Here is an 18,789-nt window from a genome sequence, read left to right as displayed (position 1 = left end):
CCATCTTTCTCCCTTCCTCTCCATCTTTTTCCTTTCCCCCCATTTTCTTCTTCTCATCTCCATCCTTTTCCTTTCCGTCTGCCTCCTTTCAGCACCACCTCTCCTTCTCCAACATATCTGCTCCTTTCCCATCCCACACAGCATTTTCCACTTTTTCCCCCCCAAATGAGAGCACCTGGGTTCTGCTGGAGTCTCCTCCCACCCCAGGTGTGACCCCTTTGCCCTCCCTGCCTGCTCCCCATTTTAATGGGCCCCCAGAAAGGCAGAAGCCCTACGCTGTGCCCGACTGGGTAGAGGGATCTTTCTTCTGTCATCACTGGTGAGTCCCCATGGTGTGCAATGGATGAATGGGGGGGTAGGACAAAGGCTGGGGGGTCAGGTGGCCCCTGGTTAGGCAGGATAGATGGTTAATGGTCACTCTAACATCACCCACAGCCCAATAACCTGAGCCAAACCTGGTGAGGGGAGTAGGTCATGCTAAGATTAAAAAAAACCCTTTGGAGTAAATTAAAGTGAATTTACACCAAACAGCTGATGAGAAGGGCTTATTAGAGCCAGTGAAAACTCTCAGTAGTGGACTGGAGCATAAGGAAAATGGGAAGAAAAAGGTGAGGAGAAAGAGAGTAAAAGTTAAGAAGTCAGAGGAAAAGAAAGGTATCACCACTCCCTGGATCTAGTGATGCTTTCACAGGCACAGTTGAAGTCCTTCAGTGGTAGGTGTGCATTCCACCAGGGTCATTTTTGGTAGATGAAACACATAGACACTGGATGTTGTGAGGCTTTTATACCCTTTGCTTGGGAGTGTGAGAAGGTGGTGGGAGGAGGTAGTCTATCCAGATCACAAAGAGAGGTGTGCATGGGTGAGGTGTGCACAGAGAGGTGATCTCTCCAGTGCAACGTCTGCCATTGGCCTTCCAGGGGAGCTGTGGCAGTGATTTTAAAGACAGAATTCCAACTGCTATAGAAATTATCTTTTCTCCTTGTTAAACCACTCTACCAGGCCAGCAGCTCGAAGGTCATTAAAACCACCACCCTGTCTATTCAGACCAAGTAATTGTCATTCCTTATCTGAGACAATGGAGTCATTACTGTCTATCAGCCTAGTCCTGCCATCTGCATTGATTTGAGACAGTAAAGGAGTAGGCTACAGTATTTTTATACCTGAGGTACTTGTACTCTGAGTGAAGTGAGAATCCCAGGCAACCAGCAATAGAACAAGGGGACACCGTCTCAAGTTGTGCTGGGGGAAGTCTAGGCTGGATGTTAGGAGGAAGTTGTTCCCAGAGGGAATGATTGGCATTGGAATGGGCTGCCCAGGGAGGTAGTGGAGTTACCATCCCTGGGGTGTTGAAGAAAAGACTTGGTGCCGTGGTCTAGTTGAGTGGCTAAGGCTGGGTGCTAGGTTGGACTTGGAGGTCTCTTCCAACCTGGTTGATTCTATGATACCTGACAGATAGTTGTGTGGGTGGTGGAAAAAAGTTCATCTTAATACCTTTTATCTGATGTTCAAAAAATTATAAGGAATAAAGAGAGGATTTATCTGTTTCAACAATATTAAAGCAATTTAGTATTGATTCTTTATATCTATAAAATACATATTTGTGCCCTGTTGAATCAAGCCCAAGGCAGTACCACATGGTTTATGCAAATAGCTTTGAAATAACTTCTGGAGAATGCAAGCAAAGAAATTATAAATCAGAATGAGTACAACAACTGCATGTTTAACAGTGATGTATTTTGGAGGAAACATCCCTCATGTAAATGTTATATAGCATATTGGTAAAGAAATGGAAAAATGTACAAATTCAAAGCCACTTGGAGGGAATATTTTTGCATATTTTATGTTAATACAGATTATATAGATGTACTGCCAGTTCTGGTTTAGATGAGAAAGGTTTAAATGCTTCAGGCAGAGAAGTATCTTCAATCCACTAAGCAGGGCCAGCGTTAGAGAAACCAGAAAACCAAAGCTCTGGCTGACAAAAACTAAAGCTATTTTACCTTCCTGAATCTGGGGAGTTGATGTTATCAAGGAACAGTCCCTGTATGAAACCAAATACCCTAATTAGTATCAGCAATTTGTAAATGGGAAAAAAACCCTGTAATCTCCAGTGAGACTGAGAGCATTTTGACAAAACATAAGTAATTCTTTCCTGGTTGTTTTACTCTCACTTCTGAATATAGAGGATATTCAAATCAGTTATATATGTGACAGTAATAATGCAGCATTTCTTCCTTTAACAACTAGATAAATCAAAACACCTCCTGGGGTTTTTTTAGTGCTGAGTTTTACTGTAGAGGACTTAAGCTTTCTGAATTAGCAAAAAATCCACAGTGTTTTTAAAAGCTTGACAGGATAAACTACACTGGATTAAGAGATAAAGGAATCTTACATTAACTGATTTTTTCACTTGATATTTGTGACACCTACAAGTTGTGTACCGTTGCTTTGAAAGTCTGTGTAGAAATTCAAGTGAGAGGTCACTTCCACAAGGACAGAAGACAGCCTTTAAGCTATTTAAAAATGAGATGAAGAGAAAAAAGAGATGGAAAGAGATTGAGGAAATTTTAGATGATTATCCATGAAAATGTATGTGGCAAACATTCACATGTTTTCTTCTTTTGTTAGATATGAAAAATCCATGCTTTCAATAACTTATTCTGTTTTCATTTCTTTATCAAATTTATGTCCTGCCAGGTGGGAGTTGGTGTCTTCTCCCAGGCAACCAGCAACAGAACAAGGGGACACAGTCTCAAGTTGTGCTGGGGGAAGTACAGGCTGGATGTTAGGAGGAAGTTGTTGGCAGAGAGAGTGATTGGCATTGGAATGGGCTGCCCAGGGAGGTGGTGGAGTCACCACCCCTGGAGGTGTTCAAGCAAAGCCTGGCTGAGTCACTTAGTGCCATGGTCTAGTTGACTGGATAGGGCTGGGTGCTAGGTTGGACTGGATGATCTTGGAGGTCTCTTCCAACCTGGTTGATTCTATGAAACTTGGAGTTTTAAGATGTTGAAAGTCATATGAAAGCCATAATGAAGTACTCTGAATGCTGTCAGATATGCAGGTGGTATTTCTTTATGCTCTCCCTAATATGTTGTGAAAGCTAATTATGTTAGTGGCAAAAGTCTGCCTTGCAGGGTTCACCAGTGAAGTCAGGGGCAGAATGCTTAATTTGCAGATTTCTTGGGGTTGTTTTCTTAGAATGAATGCAGAAATATATTGACTTTGCCAACAAAAAGTATAATTCATGTAAGCCACAAGTTCTTAAAACGCTGATGAGGTAGAACCTATTCCACATTTCCAATCTACTGCCAAATCTGACCGCATAGTGTTGATAAAAGGAGTGTATTACAAACAGGTCACGGTGACATGCTGGCCAACTGAAATGTATCATGTGTGTGTGTGGGGGGGGCTTTCTATTTCTTCCCAAATTATAAAGCTGAAAGCACAATGCACTGCTCCATTTCTACCAATTTTATCCTGCACAGTGCTTCTTCAGGCACAGCCTGTTAGATGAACTCACTCAAAGAAAACACTTTTCTAGAATGACTTACAAGAGAACTTCAATTTTAGTATCATAGAATCCACCAGGTTGGAAGAGACCTCCAAGATCATTCAGTCCAACCTAGCACCCAGCCCTAGCCAGTCAGCTAGACCATGGCACTAAGTGCCTCAGCCAGGCTTTGGTTTGACACCCCCAGGGACGGTGACTCCACCACCTCCCTGGGCAGCCCATTCCAATGCCAAATCATAGAATTTGTGTTTTTCAAGCCTTTAAGACATAATGCACTAGTTGGTAAAGACAGTGTTGAAATGATTCACATTGTGACTTGTTCCATTTACAACTAGTTTCCATCCTGCTACTCCTAGGATACTCATGCTTTTTTTGTTTTCCTTGTCAAGTCCTATATGATCATTACAAACAGATTTTGAGTCTTTGTAGCTTTCATCCACTCATGGCTGGATATTGAACATATGCAGGGCTTTTGAATTAGATAGTGAAATGCTGACTTTTCAGCTAATACTCTCCTCTAGTGCTCTGCACCCTGGTAATGAAGTACTGAATATATAAAATAATGCATTAAAATATGGGTACAAATGCTTGCCATATGTGAGCATTAGTGTCTTGTATTCAAACTACATCTTCACTGCAAATTCAGTATCACAGTATCACCAAGGTTGGAAGAGACCTCACAGATCATCAAGTCCAAACTGTTACCACAGAGCTCAAGGCTAGACCATGGCACCAAGTGCCACGTCCAGTCCTGCCTTGAACAGCTCCAGAAATGGTGACTCCACCACCTCCCCGGGCAGCCCATTCCAGTAGCCAGAAAAACATGAATGAAATGAGTTTGCAATGTATTATCACATACGCACTTTCTAGACCTAGAGTGATTTCACTACTCCAAGGTAGGCTCAAATAGGATGAACATTTCTTTAAACAGATCTCTTCTCCTTTAAAGAGGTACTGACAGACCTAGAAAAGCCCAGGCATCTGTAAAAATCATGTTTTAAAACCCTAAATTAGAATGAGCAGAGAAACTGCCTTCCTCTATGTGATGGTTTGGGTCTTCCCTGCCCTCCCCCCCTCCACTTTAGCAATCACCCAGACTAGACTCAGCCAGCTTTGGAAATATGAATGAAGCTTATATTTACAGCTAGCACAATATACAAACAGATATTTACAGTAGATATAGTCATAGACAGAAATAGACAAGGTAAAAGGTAATACAGAAACACAACAGCCCTCCCAGAAACCTGAGTCCCCAGGAGGGGCTCCCAACCACCCCTTCACCTTCCCCCTACCCCTCTCAACCTTACCCCAGTCCCAAGGAAAAATGGAGGTTTAGCCAGGGGGTTAGGAAGCAATGTGGGTTAGTCCAAACTGGAGGGTGAGGTTAGAGAGTAAGATGCAGCTCAGCCAGCAGCTCCAGTGAGAGTGGTTATCTATGTTTTTATATCTTGTTCCTATACATCTCAGCAAGCCTGGTTGAATCAGCCTGGTTGATTCTATGATTCTATGACTTATGAGAAGCACCTGAGGTTACTATGCTTGTTCAGTTTAGAGGAGATCTCATTGCTGTCTACAGTTTCATCATGAGAGAAAGCAGAGATGATAGCTTCTTTCCAGTGTCATGTGACAGCATAGAAGGGAATGGCTTAAAGCTGCATCAAGAATGGTTCAGATTGAATCTTAAGAAGTTCTTCACTGAGACAATGGTCTAGCACTGTAACAGGCTCCCCCACGAAGTGGTCATGGCCCTAAGTCTGTTGGCGTTCAAGAAGAGTTTGGACAACACTCTTAGATATATGGCTCAGCTTTCAGATTGCGCTGTGTGGAATTGAGATGTTCCTAAGTCCCTTTCAACTCAGGACATTCTGAGATTTCAGGAAAAAAATGAAAACTACTGGAATTGGGTTTGGAAGTGCATGTTCTTCCATTCTTGGAGTACAGGGAAGGATTTCCCTGTGTTTCATCCCTATAGAAGCATTCCTCATAAGAAGTGTAGTACTCTGCTAGGTCAAAACAGCAGTCCACCTAGGCCAATAAGCTACCTGCAGAAAGATCATTTAGAATGGCCCATCTAGAAACACCAACGTTTGCTTCCCATTTTTTCAGCTACCTGGGGATTGCTATCAATAGGTGGATGAAGTAGACAATACATTCCTACCTTCTCCCTTTTACTGTCTATTTACAGATCTCCTATTCAGAAATTTTGTGCCTTTTGAAGCTTCCCTTCCAGCCTCCACAATCTGCTGTAACAGGACATTTCAGAAGTTTAACACATGCTGTATTAAAAAGGCACTTTTATTTTAAAACCATAAAAATCTATTTTAGATGTATCTCCTGCTAGGCTCAGTGCACATCCTCCATTTCTAGCTCTTTGAAATCTGATGAATAGCAGTTCTGCATTAAGTTTACCCACTGACTTTCTTGTTTAATAATCCTCACTCATATCCTCTCTCAACCTTCTCTCTCTGCAGAGTCAAAATCTTTTCATTCCTTTGTTGAAAGGTAAATTCTTCATCCTCTCATTCATCTTAGTTGTTCTTTTCTGCATCTTCTTTAATTCTACCATGTCTTTCTTGAGAGGTGAGGACGAGAGCTCTGCACAGCAGAGATAAGGACTGATAAAACCCAAAGTTTTGCATAGGACTCTACCTTGTTCTCTGTCTCACTTCTGTGATACCTGGGATTTTGTTCATTCTTGGGTTACTGGTGATTTCAAAGCCATGTCAGTGACAGCTACAAATGTTCTGAGCTATGACTGCCATAATACTTTTCCCTCTCCAGTAGCACAGCCTTGACCTTTTAATGTAATAAACAGAATGTGAGCCTTTTTGGTGATATTTTTCCAGCTTTGCTTTCTGGTGGAGAATCTCTATATTTGGTTTGGCTGCAACAGAGACAGTTCTCCCAACAGCATCTTTCACAGTGCTGTCTTCTGCAGTGGTAGCTGGAAGGGTGTTGATAACTCACCAGTGTTTTGGCTACCTCTGAGCAGTGCTCACACAGAACCAAGGCTGTGCTCTTCCAACTTTGCCCCCGTACAGTAGGCTGAGAGGTGGGCAAAGATCTTGGGAGAGGACACAGGTGGGCAAGCTGACCCAAACTGATTGAAAGGGTATTCCATACCATATGTGGTCAGCTCAGATAGAAAATCTAAGAGAAAAAAGGCAGTGTGAGGGCATTTGTTGATGGTGTTTTTCTGCCAGAGCAATTGCTATGTGCATTGAAGCCCTGCTTCACCAGGAGCAGGCTGACATCATCTGCTGATCATAGAATCAACCAGGTTGGAAGAGACTTCCAAGATCAGCCAGTCCAACCTAGCACCCAGCCCTAGCCACTCAACCAGACCATGGCTGGTGGAAAGCAGAGAATGATATTTGTGTTTGCTCTTGCTTCCATGCATGGCCTTTGCTTTTGCTGTTTTCCTTATTAAGCTGCTTCTGTATTGACCCACAGGCCTCTTGTTATTTTTCCCTCTCCATGTCTGTCTGAGAAGGGGAATGATAGAGCAGCTGGAGTCCACTCAGGGCCAAACCACCACAATCTGTCAATTCAGTTAAAAGGTAAAGATACATTAATATACAAATGATTGCAGATGTTATTTGGTTTGTAAATTAGAAAACCTGCTGAGGAGCTAGAAAAATCAAAATCCTATAGAAAAGTCTGATATTTCACTCAATCTTTTACAACTATTTCTGACCTGGAATGAAAAATACAGATAATTAAATATTTGGGGATTTTTTTTCCCTCTAATAGAAATATTTTGAATGGATTTCTTTCCCCCCTGTGAAGTTACAAGGGCCTCCAACACATTACTAAATCCTTACATGATGTCCTATGTACCTTAAAAAAAGGAGAATAACCAAACATTTTATGGTGCATTTACTCTTTCTGCCAGCTTTAAGAGTGTAAACTTCCTGTTGAGTCCAAGGTGCAAGCTAGAAGATATGGTACTTGAAACATGCTCTGTCAGTAGAACTTGGTCAGAATTTGGTTAATCTGATACATTTCCACAAATCCTATTATTGTAGCTAATCAGTATTTGAGAATCTGTCATTCACAGCTCATGTTGACTTCACCCAAATGAAAATCTACTTTCCAGTTAAATGATTTTCTTAGCCTGGTTGTTGAATCTACTGGGATGTGTTCCAGTTTCTAACTTACTCTTATGCCTTCTCAGGTTTTCTTTTTTTTCCCCTTTTGCTTGATCTCCCACAAAGGCTTCCTAACAACACACATAATGCTCTGATTTTGCACACAAGAGATTTTTGCCATTTGTCAGTGACAATACTGGAATGTCACAGTGGAATCTGCTCACAAATAAGCATAGATGAGACGTTACCACCACAGGTTGTCAGTGAGCTTCTGTTTTTAGTGATGCCTGATTAGCACATAAATTGTTTCATACCATTAGTTGCCTAGGATTTAGTGATCATTAGTGAGTCTGAAAATGAAGCAGATAAAAGGAAGCTTTGTTTTCCTTTCAGAGAATGGTTTACTTTTTCCATGCAGGGTCATTTGCCACTAAAGAGGTATGTGGTGTTGATTAAAGTTTAGTTTTATGCATTGTTCTGTTATGAATATTAATGGCAGTTCCAAATTAGGCAGGATACTCTTTGCTTTCACCTCAAAACATTGTACATTTAGCGCTGTTATGCATCTGCATAAGTTGACTGTAGCTCACTTTACTGGTTCTATTCACATTCATTTCCACCATCAGCTGGTTTCAGTGCTATGCTCTGGGTACACTTATGCCCATGCAGAACATCTATCAACAAAACTCACACAAAATGAATGGCTTAGTTTCACACTGCTTGTATTACTGGTACTACAGTCTCTGAGCTAAGGTGTGGTGCACCCTGGATAGGACTGGATCATTGTGATGTTGAATATTGGAGGTTATTCTGCCCCTGTACTCAGCACTGCTCAGGTCACACCTTGAGTACTGTGTCCAGGTCTGGGGTCCTCAATTCAAGAGAGATATTGAGGTGCTGGAAGGTGTCCATAGAAGGGTGACAAAGCTGGTGAGGGGCCTGGAACACAAACCCTGTGAGGAGAGGCTGAGGGAGCTGGGAGTGTGTAGCCTGGAGAAGAGGAGGCTTGGGGGGACCTCATTGCTGTCTACAGCTATCTGAAGGGAGGTTGTAGCCAGGTGGGGTTGGTCTTTTCTCTCAGACAACCAGCAACAGAACAAGGGGACACAGTCTCAAGTTGTGCCAGGGCAGGTCTAGGCTGGATGTTAGGAGGAAGTTGTTGGCAGAGAGAGTGATTGGCATTGGAATGGGCTGCCCAGGGAGGTGGTGGAGTCACTGTGCCTGCACGTGTTGAAGCAAAGCCTGGCTGAGGCACTTAGTGCCATGGTCTGGTTGACTGGCTAGGGCTGGGTGCTAGGTTGGCCTGGATGATCTTGGAGGTCTCTTCCAACCTGGTTGATTCTATGATTCTATGCTCGTGTCTTCATTTATTATGTAAGATCATTTAAAAATGGTAGAACACAAGTCTTTTGTGCCCAGTGTAGCATTTTAAACTTAATCATTTCACAAACTAAAAAAAATATTGAAATAATAATTCCTAACAACCAAATCATGTAATTCTAGGGGGGTGGGGGAGAAATAAACTTTGTGATTAGACTGGAAATATTTCTCCAAATGACTTACACCTAAATTTAAGTGGACATTGATACAAACAATCAGCTAAGCATTGTATACTTTTAGCACAGGTATCACAAAGCTGTTTAGAGTTCCATTTTCCAATAAAGAAGCCTTGTACTGGAAGGAGTTATTGGGATTTTTTAATTTGGTTGGGTATTTTCTCACTGTTATTGAAAAGGAAGCACAGATCTATACTGGCAACAATAGGAAAAATTCTAAAGGTGAGCTTCTTCCTAAGTGTAGTTCCCACACCAAATAATTGTTATTATATGTTCCCTGTAAGGCTTTTTTTTACATCCACTTTGCCAGTCTCCATAGCAAAGGACAGTGTTTTTTGTCTGAATTTGCAGACAGGAAAGAATTAATTTGAAGACTTAAGAAAACAACAAAATTTCATAACAAAATTCCTCACGTAATTCCCAGTGCTGTCTGGCTGTGATGATTGTAAGCACCTATGGGCCAGACTCTGTTCAGTGGAGCCTTGCAACAGGACCAGGGGCAATGGCTACAAACTAGAGCACACCATCGTCCCTGGGGCAGTTCAAGGAAAGGTTGGACGTGGCACTTGGTGCCATGGTCTAGCCTTGAGCTCTGTGGTAAAGGGTTGGACTTGATGATCTGTGAGGTCTCTTCCAACCCTGATGATACTGTGAAGTTCCATTTGAACGTAAGGAAAAACTTTTGCACCTTAAGGTTTATGGTGTGTTGGAACAGGCTGTCCAGAGAGGTTGTGGAGTCTCCTCTGGAGACAGTCAAAGCCTACCTGGATGTAATCCTGAAAAGTGTGGCAGAGGCAAACCTGATTTAGCAGGTAGAACTGGACTAGGTGCTCTCCAGAGATTCCTTCCAAACCCTACCATTCTGTGAAAGGCATTCTGGTAAAACACCTCTTGCTGAGCTTCTGTAGGTTCTAACAGAGATTGAGTAAAACCAATTAAATACTCAGGTGATCACAGTATCACAGTATTATTAGGATTGGAAGAGACCTCATAGATCATCAAGTCCAACCCTTTACCACAGAGCTCAAGGCCAGACCATGGCACCAAGTGTCACGTCCAACCTTGCCTTGAACAGCCCCAGGGACGGCGACTCCACCACCTCCCCGGGCAGCCCATTCCAGTGTCCAATGACTCTCTGTGAAGAACTTTTCTCCTCACCTCCAGCCTAAATCTCCCCTGGTGCAGCCTGAGGCTGTGTCCTCTCGTTCTGGTGCTGGCCACCTGAGAGAAGAGAGCAACCTCCTCCTGGCTACAGCCTCCCCTCAGGTAGTTGTAGACAGCAATAAGATCTCCCCTGAGCCTCCTCTTCTCCAGGCTAAACAATCTTTATGGAAAGTTCTAAATGCAAATCTTTAGGGAAAAAAAAAAGCTTAAAAAATTATGATTGCAAACCTCCTGTAAAGGTCTAATGACTAAAATTGGGTTTGCATGCCTTTTACAGTTGTTGGTGTTCCTAAACCTGGCTGAAAGAAGCAGGTAATACCATGACTGTACCATAATGCTTGATGCATTTTCCAAGCTGCTACACTAAACTAATACTGTCATATTTCATGCTCTCACATGACAGACAAGGTTACTAAGACACTTTGCAAAGCTCAGAGTTGTCTAAAAGACTAACTGGATTATCCAGGAGGGAGAGCCTTTTGTTTGCTTGACTGGTTTGTCCATGTAAGTATTTACTACGGGAGATTCCTGCAGCTGCAAGCATTGGTTTACTGCTGTGTGAGAGAAAGAGAGAGGCTTGGGCAGCCAATTAAGAGATGCAGCGTAGTGATTGCTCCAGGCTGGAAAAATGTCAACATCAATTTCAGGTTCTTCACATTAAACCAATCAGCAACAGACTTTGTTTCAGCTTCTGCTCTCTTGCAGGTTTTTGGTTAAATTAAATTTTGTAAACAGCCAGATTGAACTGAGCCCTTCACCATGCTGAAGAAGGTTTTCTGCCTGCAAAACTGGAGGTTAATAGGAAGTGCAAATATCCTATGCACATCAATTATTCTTCTAGAATGTTTCACCTACTGCAACCCCCTTCAAGACAATTTCCTTCTAGGTAGAACCACTTCAAGCTGAGTTCCCAAGACATTTGCCCTTTAAAAATACATGGACATCATGAATACAAATCACATTAAATATTCCAGCTTTTAAGTGACACCCAAACAAGGTGTGTTGTCTAACAGCGATTTGATAGTTTCTGTAATTTAATCTTATTTTAGAACAAATTCTTCTCCAACACTTCCCAGACCTTCTAGTTAATTCATGGTTGCTACAGTGAAATATGCAAAGAAGTGTTCTGCTCCAATAGTGGTATAGAAATTCCCCTTTCCCCAATTCACACGTATAGGATTGATACAAATGTCAAGAGCAGCTTTCATTCTTTATAGACTAATATTAAGTCCTAAGTGCATCTATTTCAAGTGCTTCATGTGCCTTTTTTAACCCTAATGTGGGTTTCCTAAGGAAACAGTCATGTTCTGGTCCCTTCTAGCTGTGACTTCTTTGCAAGTGCAGCAAACTTTTCAGTGCAACAAAGCTGAGGAGAAGATAGTATATTCCTGCCACAACCCAGCCCTCAGATAAATTCTTCCTCTCTACTAAAGAGACAAGCCTTTCAGGCTGATCTGAGAAATAAATCATTTGGATGAATCTGATCCAGCCATGCAGCAAGGCTGTTCTATCCTTGGAGGGGGAGGGGGAAAGACAGATCTGTTATGTATTATGACAGTTTCAGGTCTCTGGACTATCGTCATCACAACTGCTCTGATCATCCATGGAAGGGTGTCCTCATGAGTTGTACCACTAGAATTACAGATATGATTGATGAGCATTTTTGCATGCTATGGATCTGTAGTGCAGACAACATCTTCCTTATCAGGCATTCCTTAAAGCCTGGCAAATCTTGATGCTATTGGAGAGAGACCATAGAGGTGAAATTTTTATTTGAATAAAGTTGGGCACAGACTACTTCTGATTTAGATACTTCTTTCTCATGGACATTTAAAAGCAATCTCTTTTTTGTTGGTTTTGGTTTTGGTTGGGGTTTAGTGTTTTTTTCCTCTCTGAAAACATTTGAGTGCTGTGTCCAGTTCTGGGCTCCTCAATTCAAGAGAGATGTTGAGGTGCTGGAAGGTGTCCAGAGAAGGGCAGCAAGGCTGGTGAGGGGCCTGGAACACAAACCCTGTGAGGAGAGGCTGAGGGAGCTGGGGGTGTGCAGCCTGCAGAAGAGGAGGCTCAGGGGGGACCTCATTGCTGTCTCCAACTACCTGAAGGGAGGTTGTAGCCAGGTGGGGTTGGTCTCTTCTCCCAGGCAACCAGCAACAGAACAAGGGGACACAGTCTCAAGTTGTGCCAGGGGGAAGTCTAGGCTGGATGTTAGGAAGTTGTTGGCAGAGAGAGTGATTGGCATTGGAATGGGCTGCCCAGGGAGGTGGTGGAGTCACCATCCCTGGAGGTGTTGAAGCAAAGCCTGGCTGAGGCACTTAGTGCCATGGTCTGGTTGACTGGCTAGGGCTGGGTGCTAGGTTGGACTGGCTGATCTTGGAGGTCTCTTCCAAAATGGTTGATTCTAAGATTTTAGTACTCAATTCTTGCCCTTTTCTTCCTCCTATAACTTTGCTGTGGACCCTAATGCTGGATGTAGATACCCTGTGCAAACAGGTAATTATATGATCCTTTCAAAAGTACAGCTTTTAAAGGTTTATTTAGATCCTTCATTGAGATATGTCAATAGATCACAAGATCATTTCTAGAAGAGACCCTGGACATGTATGTTCTTGAACTCTTCAGAGTTGGTCTGCTCAAGACTATCTGAAATTTACATCAGCAAAGCATTCTCAAGTGAATGATCACCTAAATTGTGTATGAATGTAGGTCACTTTCTCAAATCTCTGCTGTTTGCTGCTGCTTCTCATGAACTTTCTGATGCTATGACAGTCTGTATCTTCTTAATGCAAGCATGACACTGTTAACAGTGGCAAGGCTTGCACTAGGCTCTGTACAATTGCCACTGCATTAAGTAATTAGATTCACCAGGATCACACATTTGCTTGAGGAAAAAATGGCCTTGGTGATTATTTTGTTTTCTTGCTTGCAATATGAAAGTAGTTTTTTAAAATCCACTTGAAATGATATTTGAGATCAATTATTAGTCACACACCTTCTGCACTCTAAAGAACCTTGCCAAAGAATTATCTGATTTTTTTTCCCCATACTCTATTCAGTCTGTCTCCTCCATTTGTATTTTAACATCTCAGTATGAATGCAACGCAAATATTGCTTTCCTTGGGTTACCTTAACAATATCTGCAGTCTAAAGATGCTGCTTTGTTCCATACATGTTAGCTCCTGGTTGTAATGCCTATCTAAATTATCTTATAACTTTCTACCACCAGGATATATCGAGGCTTGGAGACACTTACTGAAAAGAGAGTTACCTGCTTCTGGGTATAGAGAAGATATTCCATTAGAAGATACAGAAATGCTTCTTATATTCTCTCTTTTCTGAGCTAAGTGTTTTTATAATTCCTTAAGAAAACAGAAAGAAAAAATGATGGGAGATCTGAAAACCAACCAAACCAAAGAAAACAACCCCCACAACTTTTCTCATCAGTTCAATGTTGTCTCATTCTGAGTTTCTTTTCCAGGGAAGGAGGCTGCATTCATTCCAACTAGTTAGAGCTACCTAAATTCATGGCAAATGGGATAAGTGCAAAACAGAAAAAATCAACTGGTTTGAATTCAGTGCTGATCATGCTCTAAGAAGGTTAGTCTCATGACTATCTTGAGTAGTTCTCACTCTTTCTGTACACTTTCTTGCTGGTTTGTAAACAGTGCAGGGACAGAAGGACACTTGACAAGGTACTCTTCTGGTGAGGAATGCCTCAGGTTCAGATGAAATTTGGAAGAAAGCATTTGTTCATGATATTTAAACACAGCAGCACAGCTAAATCTATGACTCTAGTAAATACAAAATGAATTCTTAATCTGTTCATTATGAATGCTTTGACTCTGCAAGGAATTAGTACAGCAATGAGGCAGGAGATGGGTGTATACAGCATCTCCCTCTTACAGAATCCTCTAATGCCTAATTTTCCAAAAGAGCTAGTGTGATTTTTCTTAACATATGCCTCCTTGGGGTCCTGCCTTCTCTTTCTCCATGCACTATACTTCAGATTAGGTACTGCTTGGAAGAGCTAGAGATACACCATCTTGCCTTTGAGGCTCTCCAGGGAGATCTTATTCTTCCACTGCAAGTTTAGTTTAACATTTTCACATCCAAGCTGTCTTCTGGTCATTCATCTTTACTTCCATGGCTCAAACACCTCTTTATGTCATCACACACATTACCAGAACACCTGTTTCAGTGAGGTGTACATCCCTCTCCTCTTTCCTCTAAGTCTGGTGGTGAGGTAGTGTATGTGTGCATTATGTGTTTTTCAGGGTAAAGTATTTCTCTCAATAGATTCTTCCTGCATCACTTTGCTCTTTAACAGTCATACTTTACATCATCATCTTGAAAGAATATATGCACTGATCTAAATGAGGCTTAATCATCTCATTCCTACACCTCAGGTAAACAGACTTTATGTGACTGAGCCTCAGCATCTTTTTCTAAGACCAGGAAATCCCATTAGGTTGTTTCCTTGTGCTCATTAGGTTTTAACTATAAGAAACATTTCTTGTAGCTGGTGTTTTGTATGCTGTTCACAGATGGCATTCACATTCTGGGAAATGTCTTCAGAGATCCATAACCATAACTTCTTGTTTGGATTGCTTATACAATGCAATCTCTCTCTCTCTCTTTTTATTTCTCTTTTTCTTATTTTGATTTTTGCATGCAAAAGCTCTAAAGCATCTTCTCTTTATGCATTGTTGCCATTACTAGACTGCTTTGGTTTGTAACATAACAAATAGAATGAGCTAGCTGAGACTTGAGACAATGCTTTGGTAAAAGACATTTTCTAAATCCTCGTTAAGAAGAGTAAATGAAGACCATAAGGAAGTGTTCAAGGCAATGAGATAAATCTTCCACTTTTCCTCAGTAACAAAAATGTATTTGCTACACTTCTCCATGAATTCAAGGAGTAGAGGATACTGGCTTACTAACACACGCTGGGAATTCATGCAGGTGACACAATCTTTGTTTTCATAGTTAAAAATGTCTTCTATAGTCCTTTTTGCTTAACAAGTGTTATTGAAATTAGGCTTTTAAGATATGCATATCTGCAAATCTTATATATTATTTATGATGTTATCATAAAAATCTGGAGCATGTCCAGAGAAGGGCCACAAGGATGCTCAGAGGACTGGAGCACCTCTCTTACAAGGACAAAGAGTTGAGGCTGTTCAATCTGAAGAAGAAGAGGTTCCAAGGTCACCTTATTGTGGCTTTCCAGTATCTGAAGAGGGCCTACAAAAAGGCTGAGGAGGAAATTCTTCAGCATGAGAGTGGTGAGAGCCTGGAATGGGTTACCCAGGGAGGTGGTTGAGGGCCCATCCCTGGAGGTGTTTAAGGCCAGGCTGCATGAGGCATTTCTTGCTGACAGAGGACATGATTTGATAAACATGAGCAACCCATGCTGTGAAGAGTGTCCTTATAGAATCATAGAATCAACCAGGTTGGAAGAGACCTCCAAGATCATCCAGTCCAACCTAGCACCCAGCCCTAGCCAGTCAACCAGACCATGGCACTAAGTGCCTCATCCAGGCTTTGCTTGAACACCTCCAGGGACGGTGCCTCCACCACCTCCCTGGGCAGCCCATTCCAATGCCAATCACTCTCTCTGCCAACAACTTCCTCCTAACATGCAGCCTATACTTTCCCCAGCACAATTTGAGACTGTATCCCCTTGTTCTTTGCTGGTAGGTAATAATATTCTGGAGGAAACGATTGCATAGTTGACCTACATACAGGATGAGACAAAGGTAGCGTTTATCATATCTTCTCAGTTTCCATCTAAGTAAAAGTTAGTATTGAATCCCACCTCAAACTAAGAGCTTTTCAGGAAAGCAGACATTAGATATATTCCAATCAGTCATCCAATTGCAAATTTGGATTGCCTCCATTGAACTCACCAGCCTAACTCTGGAATTACTGCAGCGTCATTTGGCACATGCAGTATAACAAGTAAACACCCCAGTGAGATGATGTAGAAAATATAGACATGCACATAAAAAACCCCATAATTCTTTCTACAATGCATTTAGTAGAATAGCACAGGAATGTGACAGAGAGGCAGGTTCAATGATAGGCTCAATGTTCCAAGCTACAACAGCTAATTTTTTCTAGTCTCGGTATCTGGTCACTGCAAGGTAGACAGAAGTATAGACAGTCCAAGAATCACTGCAGGTTATAATGGAAAAGTTTACATGCTGTAAACTTGAAATGGTTTAATTAGGTAAAACAACCCCAAAAGTGCCTTTTAATTTTATTTTTTTTTAATAGATCCCTTAGTGAACCTTAATATTTGGCTTTCTCATCACTTGAGCTGAAAATTACTGAGATTAACCCCAAAGACTCAATAGATAACATTTATCTTTCAAGAAATCAACTTTTCCTCTTTCATTCCTGTGTGTGCATATTCAAAACATATGCAATTGAGTGCTAAGATATAAAATATTGTTCACGTGAATTAGGATGTTTGCAGTTCAAGAGAAAGGTAAAATGGGAAGTGATTTAGACAGTTTCCCCTTAGACTGTGCCTGATAAAGTTTTTCATGTCACATCTTACCTCACTTTATTTTAGCACATGAAAGTCATGACTCAAAGCCCCACATTGTTACAATAGTTTTTCTAAGTAAAATGGTCCATTAACCCAAGTCTTCCTTTTCCTTTTAATCACTTATGTAAACAAAATAAAGCTACCTGAAAAGCAATCTCAAGTCAGAGCCTAAGACAGACCTCATCAAGAAGACAGCATTGACAAGAGACAAAAAAGACTCTCTTCTTTATGTATTGTCTGTAGTAGGTTTAAACTGGGCTGAGCTGGGGTTGATTCTCCTCAAAACACCCTTCTCTAATGCTGTGTTTTTGCAGTGCTGTAGCACAGACCTGTGCTGTGGTTCCTGCTGAGCTGAGCACCCAGGCTGGGTTTTTTCCAACATCTGCCTGCCCCAAGATGCTAAGAGGACACAGCCAAATTGGCTGATCCAGACTGGCCAAAGGGATATTCCATGCCCTGTGACATCAGTTCATATACAAGAATGAAATGAAAGAAGGAAGGTGGGGAAGACAGGTCCATGGTGTCTGCTCTCCCAAAGCAACGACGAAGCATGGAGAGTCCTGCTTCCTGAGACCAAACATCATTCTGCTGATGGGAAGTAGAGATTAACATCTCTCTCTCTGCTTCTGTTGCTTTGCTTGTTGTCATTATTAAATTGCTTCTATTTTGATAGCTGGCTTTTGTTATATTTTCCCCTCTCCCCTGTCTATTTAAGAGGGGGAGTGATAGAGCAGATTTGGTGGGCATTTGGCCCCCAACTGGGGCAAAACCACCACAAATGTCTCAGGATAGCATTTCCTCAAATCTTTGAGAACCCTGCCTTGTGGTCAAGGGAGAAGAAAAAACAGTAAATGTATTTACATATACATTCTGGCCAAAGAAATGCACAATTCTGATGAAATCAACTCAGTCTACAATGATAGAGAGGTTTTTGCTAATTCCCCAGTTATAAAAACACATGAACTTCACTGGCCAAAGCTACCCACTCCACCAATAACGATAAAACCCCAGAACATTTACAAACCATTACATTAAAAAAACATTCTCAGTCTTCAAATCTGCTCTTCATTACCTCCTGCCCCTGTGCCAAATGCAAATATGCACAATGTTCACTGGCTGGTTGCCAATATCCCAAACAGCTACCCACTTGTAAAATCATGTGTGGCATTTTGAAACGCAGCCTTGTCTCACCATTCTGCTTCTAGGAATCTGTCCAATAAAATATGTATTAAAAAAGAAAATATTGTATATTGTGTTCACAACACAGCACTCTTCAGAACAGTGAAGGGAGTATAAATGGAGGAAGTGTGAAAAAATAAGCTGCTGTGTTGTTCATAAAGCTGGTGGCACATTCCAATCAAGGGAGAAACAAGCAGCACCTTATTTCATGAGCTTTGTTTGAAATGACTCCCTCGGTTAACAGTGCATTTTTACATCCTGATTTGCACACATATTGCTCCCCTATCTTTATTAAATACTTCATATAAGCACTTAAGGATAAAAATTACCTTTATTACAAGGGTATATGGGCTTGGCCTTAGTTAATACTTACTTCAAACAGTGTGCTGATTAATAGGAACAGAAGGAATTGGCTCTTGCATTTTGAAGAGCTTTATTTTTGAGGAGGGGAAAAAAAAAGTCTATATACTAATATTTCTGATACTCTTGACTGGTTTCTCAGTTTTCTCTCGTTTGAAATTACAACAAGAGACAGAATTTAAACTTTTCTAAGCAAAAAAATTTAGGTTTTCCTGTGTTTTTCTTCCCCTCTCACTGGAAATATTTAAGATTTGGGAGCTGCTTAACTGTTTTAAGACCATTATAAATAAATGACTCTTTGAATTTTGTGGTGGGTTACAGAACTTCCTCCCCCTCTGTTGAAAATTTAGCAGACCAGCTCAGGTGGCTTGGAA

The 18,789-nt window shown here is 41.4% G+C and overlaps 1 long non-coding RNA gene across 1 annotated transcript; it reads left to right on the top strand.

Moving 5' to 3' along the window:
• Nucleotides 1-254: 254 nt before the first annotated feature.
• LOC135175631 (uncharacterized) lies at nt 255-18,560 on the top strand. The gene is made up of 2 exons (XR_010302408.1): nt 255-319; nt 17,191-18,560. It is a non-coding gene; the product is annotated as an uncharacterized LOC135175631 (long non-coding RNA).
• Nucleotides 18,561-18,789: the final 229 nt, after the last annotated feature.

The sequence above is a fragment of the Pogoniulus pusillus genome, chromosome 5 (genome assembly GCF_015220805.1).
Source record: "Pogoniulus pusillus isolate bPogPus1 chromosome 5, bPogPus1.pri, whole genome shotgun sequence".
Classification (NCBI taxonomy): Eukaryota; Metazoa; Chordata; class Aves; order Piciformes; family Lybiidae; genus Pogoniulus; species Pogoniulus pusillus.
This window is presented reverse-complemented; position numbering and strand designations above follow the sequence as displayed.